The sequence below is a fragment of the Mus pahari genome, chromosome 22 (genome assembly GCF_900095145.1).
Source record: "Mus pahari chromosome 22, PAHARI_EIJ_v1.1, whole genome shotgun sequence".
In the NCBI taxonomy this organism is placed as follows: Eukaryota; Metazoa; Chordata; class Mammalia; order Rodentia; family Muridae; genus Mus; species Mus pahari.
In genome coordinates this window covers 19365076-19371394 of record NC_034611.1, presented here as the reverse complement: position 1 = coordinate 19371394, position 6319 = coordinate 19365076, and the positions used below count along the sequence as shown (strand labels likewise).

Below are 6319 nucleotides of genomic sequence, written 5' to 3'. Positions count from 1 at the left end.
GGTCTTTGATCCACTTAGACTTGAGCTTTGTACAAGGAGATAATATTGGATCAATTCTCATTCTTCTACATGATAGCCACCAGTTGTGCCAGCACCAATTGTTGAAAATGCTGTCTTTTTTCCACTGGATGGTTTTAGCCCCCTTGTCAAAAATCAAGTGACCATAGGTGTGTGGATTCATTTCTGGATCTTCACTTTCTAGTAGAATTTATGATTTCTGGTCTTGACTATATACTTAAGCTTGAGAACATAACTAAAAGAGAAAGTTCCTGATTGGGAGGAGAAATAAGTGTGAATATTTGAGTATAAAGAGCTTCCAAGACACTTCAATAAGAGAGGATTCCATAGAAGCAGCTGGAGTAAGGATGTATTGCTCTGAAAAGAGCATGCAGAGAGATTATAAAACAAAGTGAGCAAAACGTGCATGCCTACCTACATCAACCTTTAACAGTACCGACATTAAATAGGAAGATGATGAAGCATCAAATAAAACAATTTGAGTTCCCACAGAACTTGAGAACCAAAGAAACTTAAAGGTGAACAGGGACATAGAGTTTAATTGATCAGTCATCAACTGAGATATATTCATCACACACACACACACACACACACACACACACACACACACACACACATACGCACAGAGAGAGAGAGAGAGAGAGAGAGAGAGAGAGAGAGAGAGAGAGAGAGAGAGAGAGATTGACTGGAGACTTTTTGCCAAGCTCCCTTTACACTGAAGTTTAACAATTACCCCTAGAAATGCAGGAGGAGCCAATGTTGGGAGTCTGATGCTCCTTAGCCGGCACAGGTATTTGCTGGAAGGGGTGACCCAAAGGCTTTTAACCCTGAGCATCATAGCACACTGGTTTCTCTTCACTACAGAGATAACCAGATGAGACTCTTTTTCTTAATTGTCTGTCGGTGCTTCTCACCACTGCTTTCTGCTTATGTGCTTGTCGCCAAAAAGATCTCCATGCGTCCTGTCGTTTTTGCACACACATGCTGATGTGTGCTTGGCAGATGCTTCCATGATTTGCATAGCCTGTTATAATTTTCTCACCGCAGGCATAATTGCCTTGTGAGTTTTGCTCACACATAGCGATCTCATGCCAGGGCTGCTTTCCTCTGTGCATCTGTTTGCGCCACAGGGCACTTCTTTAGAGCTCTGTGGTCTGGTCTCTAAAGCACATTCATATTCAAATTTACCTCTCACATCAATTCTTAACATTTCCACTTTATGAGGGTGTGGGGAATGGGCAGAGAGGGGAGGGGAGACTAACTCATACCCACATTTGAGTGGCACAGACCATCGACGGGGAAAAATGAATAAGGGTCCTAATAGTTTTCACTACAGTCAGTATTGTGATGGTTTACTTCCACGGGACTTAAAGCTGCAAGGTTGGAGCTGAGGGACCTCTGAGGACTGAGGTGACGTGACGTGGGCTCAGTGTAGCCCAGGACACTCAATGCATAACACTGGGCCGAACCAGACAACTTCCATTCCCTCACCACAGGGAACAACATGCCAAACGATGCACTAACTTCCTGTTTTAATAAGCGTCCCTAATTCTGCCTTGAATTTGTTTGTTTCTTTGGTTTTTGTTTTGTAAAAACTCCTGATAGTCTTACATGAAAGGTTTTATTTACTTCTCATTTTTACAGATCATGGGACTGAAGGCCAAAAGGGTTAAATGACTTTCTTTCTGGGGTCACAGTTCACGGCTTAAGAAATGGTGCTCTGGAGTCCCTGTCTCTTCTGTTATATCCTGCTCATCCTCTTGAATTCTGATGTGACCATAAAGTTCATTTCTAGTGCTTCTAAATAAAACATAAGAAAAAAAAAAAACTTCAGCAAGTATATGAAAACTTCCCTGCCTGCTTGCTCAGCCCCAAAGTTTAGGCTGTCTGACAGGCTTCTGGCAACTTAACATTCTAACTTTCAGCTGATTCTCCTGCCCCAACACCTTCCAGAGGCCTATTGCTTCAGGTAAGATGGGATGTGCAGTGCCCTTCCTGGCACCCACTGGCTCAGTGGTCAGCACGGTCTTTCTAGGCTTCCTTACAGCTCTTCTGAATGTTTTATCTGCTCCCTGACACAGAATCATTGAGGGTTTCTCCCACAGGCATGTGCTCTTTGACTGGAATCTCTGGCTAATCTCTCTGTCTGTCAGTGTTCTACCATCCCTCAAGGTCCTGCACTAACACCTCTTTCTTGCCTAAGCCCTCCTGCCCCCAGGTAAGATTAGCTTCTGCTCTGCTTCACTGTTATCCCACCACATTCGACTTGGAATACCTTTATTACGGCACTTAAGCCAATCTGGTTTTTATTACAGTTATAGTTTGGAGTGTGGACGATACGTCTGTCTCACTTATTATAGAATGGGTCTTAGAGGGCAGGAGCCGTGCTGTGTTCCTCTCTATGCCACAGAATCCCAAACCAATGTCCTTGCTAGTTATGGGAGCTGGGTATACTTATGGCTTGTATTGTTGAATCTCCACCCTCTTCTTTCCTGGGTTTTGGTACATTCTTTATTCTAAATCATTCCTCGAGGGATGCACACATTCTGGGTGCATAGGAATGCAGGTGGGAGACACAATTGGGAAACTCTACTTGTCTCCACAAGGGAGAGTAACTGAGGGCATGCAACGGCTGACCTGGAGACATCCTTTGTTTAGTTGTTGTCCTGGTCTTATGCTCTTTCACTGATCTTGGGGACAAGGGTGACTTCCATTGTGGTCTTTACTCTTGTCAAGTACATTCAATCACTTCTTCAGTATGTGAATCTGTCCTAGAAGGAAGATGGAGCTTAGGGCCTCATGAGCCCTAAATTGTCAAATATCTATTTACTCCCTGTGGACCAGTCAATACCAGTTACCTTTTCTTTGTATCTCATTTAAAAGCCTTTAGAAAAGCAACAGACCCACTCTGCACTCTCCCAAGGCACCAGAAACTGCATATTCTGTTTCCATAGCAAGGGGGAAGGAAGGAAACAGGGGAGAGAAATGAGAGAGAGAGAGAGAGAGAGAGAGAGAGAGAGAGAGAGAGAGAGAGAGAGAGAGAGAGAGATTGGCACACATGGAGGTCAGAGGTTAACACTCTGGAATTGGTTTCTTCTTTCCACCTTGATGTGGATTCTCAGCATCGAACTCAGGTCACAAGGCTTGCATATCAAGCTTCTCTATCCAATGAGTCATGTCACACACACAGTCCTCTGATACTTTTCTTGCTGGAAAAATGCAAATAGTTCCCTCATATGGTGGCATGACAATCCAATCTCCACGGGGGCTTATATCTTAAGATAGGATAGAGTATCTCAACAGTGGAATTCTGCCATTGGGAACTGGGTAATTCTTTAGGGTAGGAGTAATCTTATTCTATCTAAAATCCAATGGAATATTTAGCACTATTCTTAACCCTTTTTGGAATTTTATAAAGACCTTTTAAGGGATCAGTAATGCATTTGGAATAAAAGAATAGAGTGTCAAATCCCTACCCTCCTTTAACTTTCAACTATACACACACACACACACACACACACACACACACACGCGCACACACACACAATACATACACACAATATACATGTGTGAGGGTATGCACTTGCACAATATTCTTCATTTCCTTTTTGAAAAGCTTAATATAAGCTTCTAACTGAAATTAAAATCTCTGTGAGAGACCACTAGAGAGTAGCAAAGGAGAAACCCTCCAATAGCACTCGTTTCTGTAAAATGCAGCGGGGCACGTTTATGCTAGATTGGTGTTCATAATGTATCTTTATGATGCTTTTTCTTTGGTGTTAAATGGCCTAAAGTACCATATGTTTCTTAATAAAAAGCCATGTAAAAACCTACATTAATAAACTCAACTCAAAGAAAAGTTGCCCCAAGACAGCTCTAACTTAGCCTTTTTATGGGCTTGCCAACAATTTCAAGATTGTTTTAATGAAAAAAATTATGTTTCTGTCTTCATAGACCACAGCACACCAGTTCCCTTTGGTATTACTCAATTCACCCTTACCCGACTCACCCCATCCCTCAAGCACAGTCAGTTCTCCAGTGCCCTACAGAAGGGTCACTCCTATCTTGGCAAGTATTTTCCTCGAAGGACTGAAGCATCGGAAACCCCCCTTTTTACAGGAGCGTATACATGTACATATATTTATTCACGCACTCACAGGAGTTGAATGTACACATGACCAGATAGCCACTTACAAGTCCTTGCCTGCCAGCATTTCCAGGTAGCACAGTACCATTCTTGGCCCATTTCATCTTATTTGGGTCCTGTACTATGCAGATTAAGCAGAGGGGCTACATAGCTGATGGCTTTGCAAGGGGAAATTCCTTGGCACCTAGCCTAATAGAACATGTTTCCAGATTCTCTACCCATTCGCTAAATGTATTGTAGGGGGAAGAGCACAGCTTTCCGTCCAACATTCATAATTCTGTATAATAATTGCTTATTTATTTTTCTGTCTTCAATTCTTCATGGAAATTCTTTGAAAACGCTTCAGATTTTGTTAAATTTGTTGATTACACATAGCCAAACTGACACATTGCTAGTTTATCAGTAATACACACACACACACACACACACACACACACACATCCTTTAAATTTCAGGCTAGCCGTAGGATAGCTCTAAATTTATAATGTTTGTAGATTAAATAAATAAATGGGAAAAGCAGGTCACTGCTCCAGGTAATAGCTGTATGACAGAAGCTAATAAATAATGACCACTGTCATAGTCTGTTTGTGATGTTCTAACAAAATACCTCAGACTGCCTTTCCCTCTTTTTTTATTGAAAAAATTTTATGCAATATATTCTGGTCATACTTTTCCCTTGCCCACTTCTTCTCAGATCCTCTGTACCTCCCCACCCACCCAACTCCACCCCTCTGTGTGTGTGTGTGTGTGTGTGTGTGTGTGTCTTTCTCAGAAAAACAAAGACAAACACACACACATACACACACACACACACACACACACACACACACAACCTCTACAAAACCAGAAACCAAAATATACAAGCAAAAGACCAGTAAGACAAAAATGTTCAAACAAAGCAACAGGAAACAAGTTGTTTATAAAAATACCATTGAGTTCATTTTGTGTTGGCCAACTACTTCTGGGCACGGAGTCTACCCACATGTGTGGTTAGAATACCCAGTGAGTTGCCATTGAAGAAAACTGATTTTCCTTTGCAAGCAGACATCAGTAGTAGATGACTTCTTGGTGAGGGATGGGAGCCTATGTTCACTTTCCCCGCTCAGGACTGGCACCACATCTGACTTGAACCTGTGCAGACCCTGAGCATCCTCTCTCAGATCTGTGAGTTGATAGGTGCATGGGTCCTGATGTGTCTGGAAGACACTGTTCCTTGGTGACATCCACCTCCTCTGGCTCTTGCAGTCTGTCTTTTCTTCCCAACAGCTCCCTGAGACCTGAGAGGAGGAGTTTTATTCTATTTAGGACTGAGTGCTCCAAAGTCTCTCCCTTCCTGCACATCTTCCTGTTGTGGGTCTCTGTTTTAGATCCCATTTACTGTCAGAAGAAACTTCTCTGATGATGGCTGAGAAAGGCACTAAGCTATAGGTGTAGCAGAATGCTGCTGTAGTCATTTTATTTCTTTGGGTTTTTGTTTGTTTGTTTGTTTGTTTGTTTTGGGGGAACTGCATTAGTTATAAAGGCAGAAATTTGCTTCTCACTGTTCTGGATGCTGGGAGTTCAAGATCAAGGTACCACAGGTTTACAGCTTGTTGCTATCGTGATGTTACTGACCCTGGAAGCTTCCAGAGGGAACAGATGCTATGCTCACAGGTGCCTTACATAGTTCTCTCTAGCCTTTCTACCCCAGCTCCTTATAAGGCACTAATCTCATTGATGAGAACTCCATTCTAACCTGTGACACCTCTTAATAATGTTGCTATATGGATCCAATTTCAATAGGTTTTGTTTTTGTTTTTGTTGTTTTGTTTTTTTGGAGAAGACAGAACCATTCAATCCATAGAACTAACAGTAAATATAACTATATACACTTGAGGCCACAGGGCCATTCAGAACCTCAGTATTTTCACTCACCAAATGCTTCACAACACATGCCTACTTATTAAATTACCGTGCTGATTAAAGCACCCACAGCAGGGACTCGATAAAGCTTGATTTCTATAGTTCTCCTTTTAGAGTTTTGGTAGACCACTTTTATTTCTACCACTTTTGTTATCTTTTGCTATTTTCTTCTTCTTCTTCTTCTTCTTCTTCTTCTTCTTCTTCTTCTTCTTCTTCTTCTTCTTCTTCTTCTTCTTCTTCTTCTTCTTCTTC

General features: G+C 41.9%; 1 pseudogene; it reads right to left on the bottom strand.

The window, feature by feature from the left end:
* Window positions 1-6319, bottom strand: part of LOC110338582 — a 95520-nt pseudogene that overhangs the window by 15075 nt on the left and 74126 nt on the right.